Below are 15987 nucleotides of genomic sequence, written 5' to 3'. Positions count from 1 at the left end.
TAACTTGCTTTATTATTTCACCACAGCCTAAAGGAAAGGCTTCCCAGCGGGCGTGCCTTTGAATGTACCCGTCATGTCATACTTACCTGGCAGGGGAGCAATAGCCATGATCCCTAAGGTGGCTCTCCCAGAGTGAGGCTGGTTCATTGCACTCCGTACCAGTTGACCTCTGCGATTTCCTCAAATGTGGGAAACTCGACTGCATAATTTATGGTAGTGGGGGACTGCGTTCGCGCTTTCCCCTGTGTTTGCTTGTTTGACAAAAATAGAGAACTTCACCAATTCTGACGAAGGATAATTTCAGCCACGGCACCCGTCTTCTTTGGCTCTTACTTTCCGCATCAAGCAGGCAGCGACAATCATTTCCTAGGCTTGATCATTTTTATTATCTATGTTTTCTGGAGACCAGTTTTAAGCCAGAATTTCACTTTTTATTTTAACTTTTCAGCTTTTTTTTCATCATTTTTTTATCCTGACTTCTTTTGATTTATTGTATGCTTCAATGCAATGGAAGAAATAAAGAATTGGAGACCTATATTACGTCTTCCAACAGAACGTAACGTTTGATTGAATTTCTGGGAAAAAAAAGATTTTCTGGATCAAGGCAGTGAATTGCCGCTTGAGACAATCAGACCAAACCTTAGGAATAGCTGGGTGGTCGCTAGCACTTACTAATGAACACCATGGAATTTTGAAAAAGCCACCACAAATGTTCTTTCAGCCCTGTTGAGTGTGGATGAAGAGAAGACAGGTGCTAGGCAAGGGTCATTCCTATCGATGGAGTCATGAAATGTGTGACTTTGGGGACGAACGTAGACCAGCGGATTGTGTACTCTGCCTAATGGCTGCTGTAGTAGAATCTTGGCAAAACTGTTTCCAAAGAGAGAAAAAAAATTGTACAAGGTTTGCTGCAAGATATGGTTGCCCTCACTCTCTGTTATAGGTTTGGAACCATTCCAAGATGCCATATAAGAAGACCGAGGAATTTGTTGGGGTTTAAGCTTCCCTGTAGGAGGAAGCGGGCCTAATTAGAATATTGCCTCCCATAATCCTTTGCAATGGCTTATGGTCATGAACTTTTTCTCACCGCTGTCTTAAAGTGTCCTTACGTGGTAGCTCTTAAAAGCTGGCCCACTTGAACAGCTAGCTTTGCGCAGTGGCAGTATCGTAGCCCATGAGGTCAATCCGAGGCGTGATTATTGCTAATTGAAAACTTTACCCAATACCCCGCCATGATGACTTGAAATACAGTCAGCATTGGCAATTTTTGACAGGATCTAAGGAGACTGAAAGATTGGTTTAATAAAAGTTTATGGCGCCCCATGTCTAGGGCGTGTCTTACGTGACTCCCGTTTCTTCCTGAGCTCTGTTGCACCATTCCTTCCGCTGGCTTCTTAGCATTTCCCTTTTACCTTTCTCTCCCACTGAATTCACTTGTTTCCGGCAGCACACTATTCTCACTACATGCTACGAATTCCCATCCTTCGGCTCATTGGCCTAGCATTTGCCTTTATGCAAATTGCTCCTTCGCACCCTGAATCCAGCTCAATTATTCACACCTAACCACCTGAAGGCACTAAAATTACTGGTAGCTAAGGAAAACAACGATCAGCCACGAGGTTTGGTAATCTTTTGTAGCCTTCTATCATTTGGATTATTTATTTGCTTTTTTTTTTTTTAACTTGCTTTATTATTTCACCACAGCCTAAAGGAAAGGCTTCCCAGCGGGCGTGCCTTTGAATGTACCCGTCATGTCATACTTACCTGGCAGGGGAGCAATAGCCATGATCCCTAAGGTGGCTCTCCCAGAGTGAGGCTGGTTCATTGCACTCCGTACCAGTTGACCTCTGCGATTTCCTCAAATGTGGGAAACTCGACTGCATAATTTATGGTAGTGGGGGACTGCGTTCGCGCTTTCCCCTGTGTTTGCTTGTTTGACAAAAATAGAGAACTTCACCAATTCTGACGAAGGATAATTTCAGCCACGGCACCTGTCTTCTTTGGCTCTTACTTTCCGCATCAAGCAGGCAGCGACAATCATTTCCTAGGCTTGATCATTTTTATTATCTATGTTTTCTGGAGACCAGTTTTAAGCCAGAATTTCACTTTTTATTTTAACTTTTCAGCTTTTTTTTCATCATTTTTTTATCCTGACTTCTTTTGATTTATTGTATGCTTCAATGCAATGGAAGAAATAAAGAATTGGAGACCTATATTACGTCTTCCAACAGAACGTAACGTTTGATTGAATTTCTGGGAAAAAAAGATTTTCTGGATCAAGGCAGTGAATTGCCGCTTGAGACAATCAGACCAAACCTTAGGAATAGCTGGGTGGTCGCTAGCACTTACTAATGAACACCATGGAATTTTGAAAAAGCCACCACAAATGTTCTTTCAGCCCTGTTGAGTGTGGATGAAGAGAAGACAGGTGCTAGGCAAGGGTCATTCCTATCGATGGAGTCATGAAATGTGTGACTTTGGGGACGAACGTAGACCAGCGGATTGTGTACTCTGCCTAATGGCTGCTGTAGTAGAATCTTGGCAAAACTGTTTCCAAAGAGAGAAAAAAAATTGTACAAGGTTTGCTGCAAGATATGGTTGCCCTCACTCTCTGTTATAGGTTTGGAACCATTCCAAGATGCCATATAAGAAGACCGAGGAATTTGTTGGGGTTTAAGCTTCCCTGTAGGAGGAAGCGGGCCTAATTAGAATATTGCCTCCCACAATCCTTTGCAATGGCTTATGGTCATGAACTTTTTCTCACCGCTGTCTTAAAGTGTCCTTACGTGGTAGCTCTTAAAAGCTGGCCCACTTGAACAGTTAACTTTGCGCAGTGGCAGTATCGTAGCCCATGAGGTCAATCCGAGGCGTGATTATTGCTAATTGAAAACTTTACCCAATACCCCGCCATGATGACTTGAAATACAGTCAGCATTGGCAATTTTTGACAGGCTCTAAGGAGACTGAAAGATTGGTTTAAAAAAAGTTTATGGCGCCCCATGTCTAGGGCGTGTCTTACGTGACTCCCGTTTCTTCCTGAGCTCTGTTGCACCATTCCTTCCGCTGGCTTCTTAGCATTTCCCTTTTACCTTTCTCTCCCACTGAATCCACTTGTTTCCGGCAGCACACTATTCTCACTCCATGCTACGAATTCCCATCCTTCGGCTCATTGGTCTAGCATTTGCCTTTATGCAAATTGCTCCTTCGCACCCTGAGTCCATCTCAATTATTCACACCTAACCACCTGAAGGCACTAAAATTACTCGTAGCTAAGAAAAACAACGATCAGCCACGAGGTTTGGTAATCTTTTGTAGCCTTCTATCATTTGGATTATTTATTTGCTTTTTTTTTTTTTTAACTTGCTTTATTATTTCACCACAGCCTAAAGGAAAGGCTTCCCAACGGGCGTGCCTTTGAATGTACCCGTCATGTCATATTTACCTGGCAGGGGAGCAATAGCCATGATCCCTAAGGTGGCTCTCCCAGAGTGAGGCTGGTTCATTGCACTCCGTACCAGTTGACCTCTGCGATTTCCTCAAATGTGGGAAACTCGACTGCATAATTTATGGTAGTGGGGGACTGCGTTCGCGCTTTCCCCTGTGTTTGCTTGTTTGACAAAAATAGAGAACTTCACCAATTCTGACGAAGGATAATTTCAGCCACGGCACCCGTCTTCTTTGGCTCTTACTTTCCGCATCAAGCAGGCAGCGACAATCATTTCCTAGGCTTGATCATTTTTATTATCTATGTTTTCTGGAGACCAGTTTTAAGCCAGAATTTCACTTTTTATTTTAACTTTTCAGCTTTTTTTTCATCATTTTTTTATCCTGACTTCTTTTGATTTATTGTATGCTTCAATGCAATGGAAGAAATAAAGAATTGGAGACCTATATTACGTCTTCCAACAGAACGTAACGTTTGATTGAATTTCTGGGAAAAAAAAGATTTTCTGGATCAAGGCAGTGAATTGCCGCTTGAGACAATCAGACCAAACCTTAGGAATAGCTGGGTGGTCGCTAGCACTTACTAATGAACACCATGGAATTTTGAAAAAGCCACCACAAATGTTCTTTCAGCCCTGTTGAGTGTGGATGAAGAGAAGACAGGTGCTAGGCAAGGGTCATTCCTATCGATGGAGTCATGAAATGTGTGACTTTGGGGACGAACGTAGACCATCGGATTGTGTACTCTGCCTAATGGCTGCTGTAGTAGAATCTTGGCAAAACTGTTTCCAAAGAGAGAAAAAAAATTGTACAAGGTTTGCTGCAAGATATGGTTGCCCTCACTCTCTGTTATAGGTTTGGAACCATTCCAAGATGCCATATAAGAAGACCGAGGAATTTGTTGGGGTTTAAGCTTCCCTGTAGGAGGAAGCGGGCCTAATTAGAATATTGCCTCCCACAATCCTTTGCAATGGCTTATGGTCATGAACTTTTTCTCACCGCTGTCTTAAAGTGTCCTTACGTGGTAGCTCTTAAAAGCTGGCCCACTTGAACAGTTAACTTTGCGCAGTGGCAGTATCGTAGCCCATGAGGTCAATCCGAGGCGTGATTATTGCTAATTGAAAACTTTACCCAATACCCCGCCATGATGACTTGAAATACAGTCAGCATTGGCAATTTTTGACAGGCTCTAAGGAGACTGAAAGATTGGTTTAAAAAAAGTTTATGGCGCCCCATGTCTAGGGCGTGTCTTACGTGACTCCCGTTTCTTCCTGAGCTCTGTTGCACCATTCCTTCCGCTGGCTTCTTAGCATTTCCCTTTTACCTTTCTCTCCCACTGAATCCACTTGTTTCCGGCAGCACACTATTCTCACTCCATGCTACGAATTCCCATCCTTCGGCTCATTGGCCTAGCATTTGCCTTTATGCAAATTGCTCCTTCGCACCCTGAATCCAGCTCAATTATTCACACCTAACCACCTGAAGGCACTAAAATTACTGGTAGCTAAGGAAAACAACGATCAGCCACGAGGTTTGGTAATCTTTTGTAGCCTTCTATCATTTGGATTATTTATTTGCTTTTTTTTTTTTTAACTTGCTTTATTATTTCACCACAGCCTAAAGGAAAGGCTTCCCAGCGGGCGTGCCTTTGAATGTACCCGTCATGTCATACTTACCTGGCAGGGGAGCAATAGCCATGATCCCTAAGGTGGCTCTCCCAGAGTGAGGCTGGTTCATTGCACTCCGTACCAGTTGACCTCTGCGATTTCCTCAAATGTGGGAAACTCGACTGCATAATTTATGGTAGTGGGGGACTGCGTTCGCGCTTTCCCCTGTGTTTGCTTGTTTGACAAAAATAGAGAACTTCACCAATTCTGACGAAGGATAATTTCAGCCACGGCACCCGTCTTCTTTGGCTCTTACTTTCCGCATCAAGCAGGCAGCGACAATCATTTCCTAGGCTTGATCATTTTTATTATCTATGTTTTCTGGAGACCAGTTTTAAGCCAGAATTTCACTTTTTATTTTAACTTTTCAGCTTTTTTTTCATCATTTTTTTATCCTGACTTCTTTTGATTTATTGTATGCTTCAATGCAATGGAAGAAATAAAGAATTGGAGACCTATATTACGTCTTCCAACAGAACGTAACGTTTGATTGAATTTCTGGGAAAAAAAAGATTTTCTGGATCAAGGCAGTGAATTGCCGCTTGAGACAATCAGACCAAACCTTAGGAATAGCTGGGTGGTCGCTAGCACTTACTAATGAACACCATGGAATTTTGAAAAAGCCACCACAAATGTTCTTTCAGCCCTGTTGAGTGTGGATGAAGAGAAGACAGGTGCTAGGCAAGGGTCATTCCTATCGATGGAGTCATGAAATGTGTGACTTTGGGGACGAACGTAGACCAGCGGATTGTGTACTCTGCCTAATGGCTGCTGTAGTAGAATCTTGGCAAAACTGTTTCCAAAGAGAGAAAAAAAATTGTACAAGGTTTGCTGCAAGATATGGTTGCCCTCACTCTCTGTTATAGGTTTGGAACCATTCCAAGATGCCATATAAGAAGACCGAGGAATTTGTTGGGGTTTAAGCTTCCCTGTAGGAGGAAGCGGGCCTAATTAGAATATTGCCTCCCATAATCCTTTGCAATGGCTTATGGTCATGAACTTTTTCTCACCGCTGTCTTAAAGTGTCCTTACGTGGTAGCTCTTAAAAGCTGGCCCACTTGAACAGCTAGCTTTGCGCAGTGGCAGTATCGTAGCCCATGAGGTCAATCCGAGGCGTGATTATTGCTAATTGAAAACTTTACCCAATACCCCGCCATGATGACTTGAAATACAGTCAGCATTGGCAATTTTTGACAGGATCTAAGGAGACTGAAAGATTGGTTTAATAAAAGTTTATGGCGCCCCATGTCTAGGGCGTGTCTTACGTTACTCCCGTTTCTTCCTGAGCTCTGTTGCACCATTCCTTCCGCTGGCTTCTTAGCATTTCCCTTTTACCTTTCTCTCCCACTGAATTCACTTGTTTCCGGCAGCACACTATTCTCACTACATGCTACGAATTCCCATCCTTCGGCTCATTGGCCTAGCATTTGCCTTTATGCAAATTGCTCCTTCGCACCCTGAATCCAGCTCAATTATTCACACCTAACCACCTGAAGGCACTAAAATTACTGGTAGCTAAGGAAAACAACGATCAGCCACGAGGTTTGGTAATCTTTTGTAGCCTTCTATCATTTGGATTATTTATTTGCTTTTTTTTTTTTTAACTTGCTTTATTATTTCACCACAGCCTAAAGGAAAGGCTTCCCAGCGGGCGTGCCTTTGAATGTACCCGTCATGTCATACTTACCTGGCAGGGGAGCAATAGCCATGATCCCTAAGGTGGCTCTCCCAGAGTGAGGCTGGTTCATTGCACTCCGTACCAGTTGACCTCTGCGATTTCCTCAAATGTGGGAAACTCGACTGCATAATTTATGGTAGTGGGGGACTGCGTTCGCGCTTTCCCCTGTGTTTGCTTGTTTGACAAAAATAGAGAACTTCACCAATTCTGACGAAGGATCATTTCAGCCACGGCACCTGTCTTCTTTGGCTCTTACTTTCCGCATCAAGCAGGCAGCGACAATCATTTCCTAGGCTTGATCATTTTTATTATCTATGTTTTCTGGAGACCAGTTTTAAGCCAGAATTTCACTTTTTATTTTAACTTTTCAGCTTTTTTTTCATCATTTTTTTATCCTGACTTCTTTTGATTTATTGTATGCTTCAATGCAATGGAAGAAATAAAGAATTGGAGACCTATATTACGTCTTCCAACAGAACGTAACGTTTGATTGAATTTCTGGGAAAAAAAGATTTTCTGGATCAAGGCAGTGAATTGCCGCTTGAGACAATCAGACCAAACCTTAGGAATAGCTGGGTGGTCGCTAGCACTTACTAATGAACACCATGGAATTTTGAAAAAGCCACCACAAATGTTCTTTCAGCCCTGTTGAGTGTGGATGAAGAGAAGACAGGTGCTAGGCAAGGGTCATTCCTATCGATGGAGTCATGAAATGTGTGACTTTGGGGACGAACGTAGACCAGCGGATTGTGTACTCTGCCTAATGGCTGCTGTAGTAGAATCTTGGCAAAACTGTTTCCAAAGAGAGAAAAAAAATTGTACAAGGTTTGCTGCAAGATATGGTTGCCCTCACTCTCTGTTATAGGTTTGGAACCATTCCAAGATGCCATATAAGAAGACCGAGGAATTTGTTGGGGTTTAAGCTTCCCTGTAGGAGGAAGCGGGCCTAATTAGAATATTGCCTCCCATAATCCTTTGCAATGGCTTATGGTCATGAACTTTTTCTCACCGCTGTCTTAAAGTGTCCTTATGTGGTAGCTCTTAAAAGCTGGCCCACTTGAACAGCTAGCTTTGCGCAGTGGCAGTATCGTAGCCCATGAGGTCAATCCGAGGCGTGATTATTGCTAATTGAAAACTTTACCCAATACCCCGCCATGATGACTTGAAATACAGTCAGCATTGGCAATTTTTGACAGGTTCTAAGGAGACTGAAAGATTGGTTTAATAAAAGTTTATGGCGCCCCATGTCTAGGGCGTGTCTTACGTGACTCCTGTTTCTTCCTGAGCTCTGTTGCACCATTCCTTCCGCTGGCTTCTTAGCATTTCCCTTTTACCTTTCTCTCCGACTGAATTCACTTATTTCCGGCAGCACACTATTCTCACTACATGCTACGAATTCCCATCCTTCGGCTCATTGGCCTAGCATTTGCCTTTATGCAAATTGCTCCTTCGCACCCTGAATCCAGCTCAATTATTCACACCTAACCACCTGAAGGCACTAAAATTACTGGTAGCTAAGGAAAACAACGATCAGCCACGAGGTTTGGTAATCTTTTGTAGCCTTCTATCATTTGGATTATTTATTTGCTTTTTTTTTTTTTTAAACTTGCTTTATTATTTCACCACAGCCTAAAGGAAAGGCTTCTCAGCGGGCGTGCCTTTGAATGTACCCGTCATGTCATACTTACCTGGCAGGGGAGCAATAGCCATGATCCCTAAGGTGGCTCTCCCAGAGTGAGGCTGGTTCATTGCACTCCGTACCAGTTGACCTCTGCGATTTCCTCAAATGTGGGAAACTCGACTGCATAATTTATGGTAGTGGGGGACTGCGTTCGCGCTTTCCCCTGTGTTTGCTTGTTTGACAAAAATAGAGAACTTCACCAATTCTGACGAAGGATAATTTCAGCCACGGCACCCGTCTTCTTTGGCTCTTACTTTCCGCATCAAGCAGGCAGCGACAATCATTTCCTAGGCTTGATCATTTTTATTATCTATGTTTTCTGGAGACCAGTTTTAAGCCAGAATTTCACTTTTTATTTTAACTTTTCAGCTTTTTTTTCATCATTTTTTTATCCTGACTTCTTTTGATTTATTGTATGCTTCAATGCAATGGAAGAAATAAAGAATTGGAGACCTATATTACGTCTTCCAACAGAACGTAACGTTTGATTGAATTTCTGGGAAAAAAAGATTTTCTGGATCAAGGCAGTGAATTGCCGCTTGAGACAATCAGACCAAACCTTAGGAATAGCTGGGTGGTCGCTAGCACTTACTAATGAACACCATGGAATTTTGAAAAAGCCACCACAAATGTTCTTTCAGCCCTGTTGAGTGTGGATGAAGAGAAGACAGGTGCTAGGCAAGGGTCATTCCTATCGATGGAGTCATGAAATGTGTGACTTTGGGGACGAACGTAGACCAGCGGATTGTGTACTCTGCCTAATGGCTGCTGTAGTAGAATCTTGGCAAAACCGTTTCCAAAGAGAGAAAAAAAATTGTACAAGGTTTGCTGCAAGATATGGTTGCCCTCACTCTCTGTTATAGGTTTGGAACCATTCCAAGATGCCATATAAGAAGACCGAGGAATTTGTTGGGGTTTAAGCTTCCCTGTAGGAGGAAGCGGGCCTAATTAGAATATTGCCTCCCACAATCCTTTGCAATAGCTTATGGTCATGAACTTTTTCTCACCGCTGTCTTAAAGTGTCCTTACATGGTAGCTCTTAAAAGCTGGCCCACTTGAACAGTTAACTTTGCGCAGTGGCAGTATCGTAGCCCATGAGGTCAATCCGAGGCGTGATTATTGCTAATTGAAAACTTTACCCAATACCCCGCCATGATGACTTGAAATACAGTCAGCATTGGCAATTTTTGACAGGCTCTAAGGAGACTGAAAGATTGGTTTAATAAAAGTTTATGGCGCCCCATGTCTAGGGCGTGTCTTACGTGACTCCCGTTTCTTCCTGAGCTCTGTTGCACCATTCCTTCCGCTGGCTTCTTAGCATTTCCCTTTTACCTTTCTCTCCCACTGAATTCACTTGTTTCCGGCAGCACACTATTCTCACTACATGCTACGAATTCCCATCCTTCGGCTCATTGGCCTAGCATTTGCCTTTATGCAAATTGCTCCTTCGCACCCTGAATCCAGCTCAATTATTCACACCTAACCACCTGAAGGCACTAAAATTACTGGTAGCTAAGGAAAACAACGATCAGCCACGAGGTTTGGTAATCTTTTGTAGCCTTCTATCATTTGGATTATTTATTTGCTTTTTTTTTTTTTTTAACTTGCTTTATTATTTCACCACAGCCTAAAGGAAAGGCTTCCCAGCGGGCGTGCCTTTGAATGTACCTGTCATGTCATACTTACCTGGCAGGGGAGCAATAGCCATGATCCCTAAGGTGGCTCTCCCAGAGTGAGGCTGGTTCATTGCACTCCGTACCAGTTGACCTTTGCGATTTCCTCAAATGTGGGAAACTCGACTGCATAATTTATGGTAGTGGGGGACTGCGTTCGCGCTTTCCCCTGTGTTTGCTTGTTTGACAAAAATAGAGAACTTCACCAATTCTGACGAAGGATCATTTCAGCCACGGCACCCGTCTTCTTTGGCTCTTACTTTCCGCATCAAGCAGGCAGCGACAATCATTTCCTAGGCTTGATCATTTTTATTATCTATGTTTTCTGGAGACCAGTATTAAGCCAGAATTTCACTTTTTATTTTAATTTTTCAGCTTTTTTTTCATCATTTTTTTATCCTGACTTCTTTTGATTTATTGTATGCTTCAATGCAATGGAAGAAATAAAGAATTGGAGACCTATATTACGTCTTCCAACAGAACGTAACGTTTGATTGAATTTCTGGGAAAAAAAGATTTTCTGGATCAAGGCAGTGAATTGCCGCTTGAGACAATCAGACCAAACCTTAGGAATAGCTGGGTGGTCGCTAGCACTTACTAATGAACACCATGGAATTTTGAAAAAGCCACCACAAATGTTCTTTCAGCCCTGTTGAGTGTGGATGAAGAGAAGACAGGTGCTAGGCAAGGGTCATTCCTATCGATGGAGTCATGAAATGTGTGACTTTGGGGACGAACGTAGACCAGCGGATTGTGTACTCTGCCTAATGGCTGCTGTAGTAGAATCTTGGCAAAACCGTTTCCAAAGAGAGAAAAAAAATTGTACAAGGTTTGCTGCAAGATATGGTTGCCCTCACTCTCTGTTATAGGTTTGGAACCATTCCAAGATGCCATATAAGAAGACCGAGGAATTTGTTGGGGTTTAAGCTTCCCTGTAGGAGGAAGCGGGCCTAATTAGAATATTGCCTCCCACAATCCTTTGCAATGGCTTATGGTCATGAACTTTTTCTCACCGCTGTCTTAAAGTGTCCTTACGTGGTAGCTCTTAAAAGCTGGCCCACTTGAACAGTTAACTTTGCGCAGTGGCAGTATCGTAGCCCATGAGGTCAATCCGAGGCGTGATTATTGCTAATTGAAAACTTTACCCAATACCCCGCCATGATGACTTGAAATACAGTCAGCATTGGCAATTTTTGACAGGCTCTAAGGAGACTGAAAGATTGGTTTAAAAAAAGTTTATGGCGCCCCATGTCTAGGGCGTGTCTTACGTGACTCCCGTTTCTTCCTGAGCTCTGTTGCACCATTCCTTCCGCTGGCTTCTTAGCATTTCCCTTTTACCTTTCTCTCCCACTGAATTCACTTGTTTCCGGCAGCACACTATTCTCACTACATGCTACGAATTCCCATCCTTCGGCTCATTGGCCTAGCATTTGCCTTTATGCAAATTGCTCCTTCGCACCCTGAATCCAGCTCAATTATTCACACCTAACCACCTGAAGGCACTAAAATTACTGGTAGCCATGGAAAACAACGATCAGCCACGAGGTTTGGTAATCTTTTGTAGCCTTCTATCATTTGGATTATTTATTTGCTTTTTTTTTTTTTAACTTGCTTTATTATTTCACCACAGCCTAAAGGAAAGGCTTCCCAGCGGGCGTGCCTTTGAATGTACCCGTCATGTCATACTTACCTGGCAGGGGAGCAATAGCCATGATCCCTAAGGTGGCTCTCCCAGAGTGAGGCTGGTTCATTGCACTCCGTACCAGTTGACCTCTGCGATTTCCTCAAATGTGGGAAACTCGACTGCATAATTTATGGTAGTGGGGGACTGCGTTCGCGCTTTCCCCTGTGTTTGCTTGTTTGACAAAAATAGAGAACTTCACCAATTCTGACGAAGGATAATTTCAGCCACGGCACCCGTCTTCTTTGGCTCTTACTTTCCGCATCAAGCAGGCAGCGACAATCATTTCCTAGGCTTGATCATTTTTATTATCTATGTTTTCTGGAGACCAGTTTTAAGCCAGAATTTCTCTTTTTATTTTAACTTTTCAGCTTTTTTTTCCATCATTTTTTTATCCTGACTGCTTTTGATTTATTGTATGCTTCAATGCAATGGAAGAAATAAAGAATTGGAGACCTATATTACGTCTTCCAACAGAACGTAACGTTTGATTGAATTTCTGGGAAAAAAAGATTTTCTGGATCAAGGCAGTGAATTGCCGCTTGAGACAATCAGACCAAACCTTAGGAATAGCTGGGTGGTCGCTAGCACTTACTAATGAACACCATGGAATTTTGAAAAAGCCACCACAAATGTTCTTTCAGCCCTGTTGAGTGTGGATGAAGAGAAGACAGGTGCTAGGCAAGGGTCATTCCTATCGATGGAGTCATGAAATGTGTGACTTTGGGGACGAACGTAGACCAGCGGATTGTGTACTCTGCCTAATGGCTGCTGTAGTAGAATCTTGGCAAAACTGTTTCCAAAGAGAGAAAAAAAATTGTACAAGGTTTGCTGCAAGATATGGTTGCCCTCACTCTCTGTTATAGGTTTGGAACCATTCCAAGATGCCATATAAGAAGACCGAGGAATTTGTTGGGGTTTAAGCTTCCCTGTAGGAGGAAGCGGGCCTAATTAGAATATTGCCTCCCACAATCCTTTGCAATAGCTTATGGTCATGAACTTTTTCTCACCGCTGTCTTAAAGTGTCCTTACGTGGTAGCTCTTAAAAGCTGGCCCACTTGAACAGTTAACTTTGCGCAGTGGCAGTATCGTAGCCCATGAGGTCAATCCGAGGCGTGATTATTGCTAATTGAAAACTTTACCCAATACCCCGCCATGATGACTTGAAATACAGTCAGCATTGGCAATTTTTGACAGGCTCTAAGGAGACTGAAAGATTGGTTTAATAAAAGTTTATGGCGCCCCATGTCTAGGGCGTGTCTTACGTGACTCCCGTTTCTTCCTGAGCTCTGTTGCACCATTCCTTCCGCTGGCTTCTTAGCATTTCCCTTTTACCTTTCTCTCCCACTGAATTCACTTGTTTCCGGCAGCACACTATTCTCACTACATGCTACGAATTCCCATCCTTCGGCTCATTGGCCTAGCATTTGCCTTTATGCAAATTGCTCCTTCGCACCCTGAATCCAGCTCAATTATTCACACCTAACCACCTGAAAGAACTAAAATTACTGGTAGCTAAGGAAAACAACGATCAGCCACGAGGTTTGGTAATCTTTTGTAGCCTTCTATCATTTGGATTATTTATTTGCTTTTTTTTTTTTTTAACTTGCTTTATTATTTCACCACAGCCTAAAGGAAAGGCTTCCCAGCGGGCGTGCCTTTGAATGTACCCGTCATGTCATACTTACCTGGCAGGGGAGCAATAGCCATGATCCCTAAGGTGGCTCTCCCAGAGTGAGGCTGGTTCATTGCACTCCGTACCAGTTGACCTCTGCGATTTCCTCAAATGTGGGAAACTCGACTGCATAATTTATGGTAGTGGGGGACTGCGTTCGCGCTTTCCCCTGTGTTTGCTTGTTTGACAAAAATAGAGAACTTCACCAATTCTGACGAAGGATAATTTCAGCCACGGCACCCGTCTTCTTTGGCTCTTACTTTCCGCATCAAGCAGGCAGCGACAATCATTTCCTAGGCTTGATCATTTTTATTATCTATGTTTTCTGGAGACCAGTTTTAAGCCAGAATTTCTCTTTTTATTTTAACTTTTCAGCTTTTTTTTCCATCATTTTTTTATCCTGACTTCTTTTGATTTATTGTATGCTTCAATGCAATGGAAGAAATAAAGAATTGGAGACCTATATTACGTCTTCCAACAGAACGTAACGTTTGATTGAATTTCTGGGAAAAAAAGATTTTCTGGATCAAGGCAGTGAATTGCCGCTTGAGACAATCAGACCAAACCTTAGGAATAGCTGGGTGGTCGCTAGCACTTACTAATGAACACCATGGAATTTTGAAAAAGCCACCACAAATGTTCTTTCAGCCCTGTTGAGTGTGGATGAAGAGAAGACAGGTGCTAGGCAAGGGTCATTCCTATCGATGGAGTCATGAAATGTGTGACTTTGGGGACGAACGTAGACCAGCGGATTGTGTACTCTGCCTAATGGCTGCTGTAGTAGAATCTTGGCAAAACTGTTTCCAAAGAGAGAAAAAAAATTGTACAAGGTTTGCTGCAAGATATGGTTGCCCTCACTCTCTGTTATAGGTTTGGAACCATTCCAAGATGCCATATAAGAAGACCGAGGAATTTGTTGGGGTTTAAGCTTCCCTGTAGGAGGAAGCGGGCCTAATTAGAATATTGCCTCCCACAATCCTTTGCAATAGCTTATGGTCATGAACTTTTTCTCAGCGCTGTCTTAAAGTGTCCTTACATGGTAGCTCTTAAAAGCTGGCCCACTTGAACAGTTAACTTTGCGCAGTGGCAGTATCGTAGCCCATGAGGTCAATCCGAGGCGTGATTATTGCTAATTGAAAACTTTACCCAATACCCCGCCATGATGACTTGAAATACAGTCAGCATTGGCAATTTTTGACAGGCTCTAAGGAGACTGAAAGATTGGTTTAATAAAAGTTTATGGCGCCCCATGTCTAGGGCGTGTCTTACGTGACTCCCGTTTCTTCCTGAGCTCTGTTGCACCATTCCTTCCGCTGGCTTCTTAGCATTTCCCTTTTACCTTTCTCTCCCACTGAATTCACTTGTTTCCGGCAGCACACTATTCTCACTACATGCTACGAATTCCCATCCTTCGGCTCATTGGCCTAGCATTTGCCTTTATGCAAATTGCTCCTTCGCACCCTGAATCCAGCTCAATTATTCACACCTAACCACCTGAAGGCACTAAAATTACTGGTAGCTAAGGAAAACAACGATCAGCCACGAGGTTTGGTAATCTTTTGTAGCCTTCTATCATTTGGATTATTTATTTGCTTTTTTTTTTTTTTAACTTGCTTTATTATTTCACCACAGCCTAAAGGAAAGGCTTCCCAGCGGGCGTGCCTTTGAATGTACCCGTCATGTCATACTTACCTGGCAGGGGAGCAATAGCCATGATCCCTAAGGTGGCTCTCCCAGAGTGAGGCTGGTTCATTGCACTCCGTACCAGTTGACCTCTGCGATTTCCTCAAATGTGGGAAACTCGACTGCATAATTTATGGTAGTGGGGGACTGCGTTCGCGCTTTCCCCTGTGTTTGCTTGTTTGACAAAAATAGAGAACTTCACCAATTCTGACGAAGGATCATTTCAGCCACGGCACCCGTCTTCTTTGGCTCTTACTTTCCGCATCAAGCAGGCAGCGACAATCATTTCCTAGGCTTGATCATTTTTATTATCTATGTTTTCTGGAGACCAGTTTTAAGCCAGAATTTCACTTTTTATTTTAATTTTTCAGCTTTTTTTTCATCATTTTTTTATCCTGACTTCTTTTGATTTATTGTATGCTTCAATGCAATGGAAGAAATAAAGAATTGGAGACCTATATTACGTCTTCCAACAGAACGTAACGTTTGATTGAATTTCTGGGAAAAAAAGATTTTCTGGATCAAGGCAGTGAATTGCCGCTTGAGACAATCAGACCAAACCTTAGGAATAGCTGGGTGGTCGCTAGCACTTACTAATGAACACCATGGAATTTTGAAAAAGCCACCACAAATGTTCTTTCAGCCCTGTTGAGTGTGGATGAAGAGAAGACAGGTGCTAGGCAAGGGTCATTCCTATCGATGGAGTCATGAAATGTGTGACTTTGGGGACGAACGTAGACCAGCGGATTGTGTACTCTGCCTAATGGCTGCTGTAGTAGAATCTTGGCAAAACCGTTTCCAAAGA

The 15987-nt window shown here is 42.9% G+C and overlaps 17 non-coding genes and 2 pseudogenes across 17 annotated transcripts; all 19 read left to right on the top strand.

Moving 5' to 3' along the window:
• The first annotated feature begins 78 nt into the window (after positions 1 to 78).
• Positions 79 to 245, top strand: LOC134589998 (U1 spliceosomal RNA). Its single transcript, XR_010086988.1, has one exon. It is a non-coding gene; the product is annotated as a U1 spliceosomal RNA (small nuclear RNA).
• A 900-nt stretch (positions 246 to 1145) lies between these two features.
• LOC134593683 (U4 spliceosomal RNA) lies at positions 1146 to 1296 on the top strand (annotated as a pseudogene).
• Positions 1297 to 1756: 460 nt separating this feature from the next.
• Positions 1757 to 1923, top strand: LOC134589997 (U1 spliceosomal RNA). Its single transcript, XR_010086987.1, has one exon. It is a non-coding gene; the product is annotated as a U1 spliceosomal RNA (small nuclear RNA).
• An 899-nt stretch (positions 1924 to 2822) lies between these two features.
• On the top strand, positions 2823 to 2963 carry LOC134592902 (U4 spliceosomal RNA). The gene has a single exon (XR_010089460.1). It is a non-coding gene; the product is annotated as a U4 spliceosomal RNA (small nuclear RNA).
• A 471-nt stretch (positions 2964 to 3434) lies between these two features.
• LOC134590496 (U1 spliceosomal RNA) lies at positions 3435 to 3601 on the top strand. Its single transcript, XR_010087411.1, has one exon. It is a non-coding gene; the product is annotated as a U1 spliceosomal RNA (small nuclear RNA).
• A 900-nt stretch (positions 3602 to 4501) lies between these two features.
• LOC134592900 (U4 spliceosomal RNA) lies at positions 4502 to 4642 on the top strand. The gene has a single exon (XR_010089459.1). It is a non-coding gene; the product is annotated as a U4 spliceosomal RNA (small nuclear RNA).
• Positions 4643 to 5112: 470 nt separating this feature from the next.
• On the top strand, positions 5113 to 5279 carry LOC134589995 (U1 spliceosomal RNA). Its single transcript, XR_010086986.1, has one exon. It is a non-coding gene; the product is annotated as a U1 spliceosomal RNA (small nuclear RNA).
• A 900-nt stretch (positions 5280 to 6179) lies between these two features.
• Positions 6180 to 6330, top strand: LOC134593682 (U4 spliceosomal RNA; annotated as a pseudogene).
• Positions 6331 to 6790: 460 nt separating this feature from the next.
• LOC134589994 (U1 spliceosomal RNA) lies at positions 6791 to 6957 on the top strand. Its single transcript, XR_010086985.1, has one exon. It is a non-coding gene; the product is annotated as a U1 spliceosomal RNA (small nuclear RNA).
• Positions 6958 to 7856: 899 nt separating this feature from the next.
• On the top strand, positions 7857 to 7997 carry LOC134593402 (U4 spliceosomal RNA). Its single transcript, XR_010089889.1, has one exon. It is a non-coding gene; the product is annotated as a U4 spliceosomal RNA (small nuclear RNA).
• A 472-nt stretch (positions 7998 to 8469) lies between these two features.
• On the top strand, positions 8470 to 8636 carry LOC134589993 (U1 spliceosomal RNA). Its single transcript, XR_010086984.1, has one exon. It is a non-coding gene; the product is annotated as a U1 spliceosomal RNA (small nuclear RNA).
• Positions 8637 to 9535: 899 nt separating this feature from the next.
• LOC134592899 (U4 spliceosomal RNA) lies at positions 9536 to 9676 on the top strand. Its single transcript, XR_010089458.1, has one exon. It is a non-coding gene; the product is annotated as a U4 spliceosomal RNA (small nuclear RNA).
• A 472-nt stretch (positions 9677 to 10148) lies between these two features.
• Positions 10149 to 10315, top strand: LOC134590487 (U1 spliceosomal RNA). Its single transcript, XR_010087404.1, has one exon. It is a non-coding gene; the product is annotated as a U1 spliceosomal RNA (small nuclear RNA).
• An 899-nt stretch (positions 10316 to 11214) lies between these two features.
• On the top strand, positions 11215 to 11355 carry LOC134592898 (U4 spliceosomal RNA). Its single transcript, XR_010089457.1, has one exon. It is a non-coding gene; the product is annotated as a U4 spliceosomal RNA (small nuclear RNA).
• A 470-nt stretch (positions 11356 to 11825) lies between these two features.
• On the top strand, positions 11826 to 11992 carry LOC134589992 (U1 spliceosomal RNA). The gene has a single exon (XR_010086983.1). It is a non-coding gene; the product is annotated as a U1 spliceosomal RNA (small nuclear RNA).
• A 900-nt stretch (positions 11993 to 12892) lies between these two features.
• On the top strand, positions 12893 to 13033 carry LOC134592897 (U4 spliceosomal RNA). Its single transcript, XR_010089456.1, has one exon. It is a non-coding gene; the product is annotated as a U4 spliceosomal RNA (small nuclear RNA).
• A 471-nt stretch (positions 13034 to 13504) lies between these two features.
• On the top strand, positions 13505 to 13671 carry LOC134589991 (U1 spliceosomal RNA). The gene has a single exon (XR_010086982.1). It is a non-coding gene; the product is annotated as a U1 spliceosomal RNA (small nuclear RNA).
• A 900-nt stretch (positions 13672 to 14571) lies between these two features.
• Positions 14572 to 14712, top strand: LOC134592896 (U4 spliceosomal RNA). The gene has a single exon (XR_010089455.1). It is a non-coding gene; the product is annotated as a U4 spliceosomal RNA (small nuclear RNA).
• A 471-nt stretch (positions 14713 to 15183) lies between these two features.
• LOC134589990 (U1 spliceosomal RNA) lies at positions 15184 to 15350 on the top strand. Its single transcript, XR_010086981.1, has one exon. It is a non-coding gene; the product is annotated as a U1 spliceosomal RNA (small nuclear RNA).
• Positions 15351 to 15987: the final 637 nt, after the last annotated feature.

The sequence above is a fragment of the Pelobates fuscus genome, chromosome 2 (genome assembly GCF_036172605.1).
Source record: "Pelobates fuscus isolate aPelFus1 chromosome 2, aPelFus1.pri, whole genome shotgun sequence".
NCBI classification, from domain to species: domain Eukaryota; kingdom Metazoa; phylum Chordata; class Amphibia; order Anura; family Pelobatidae; genus Pelobates; species Pelobates fuscus.
Note: the sequence above shows the minus strand (reverse complement) of the source record. Positions and strands in the feature narration are given on the sequence as shown.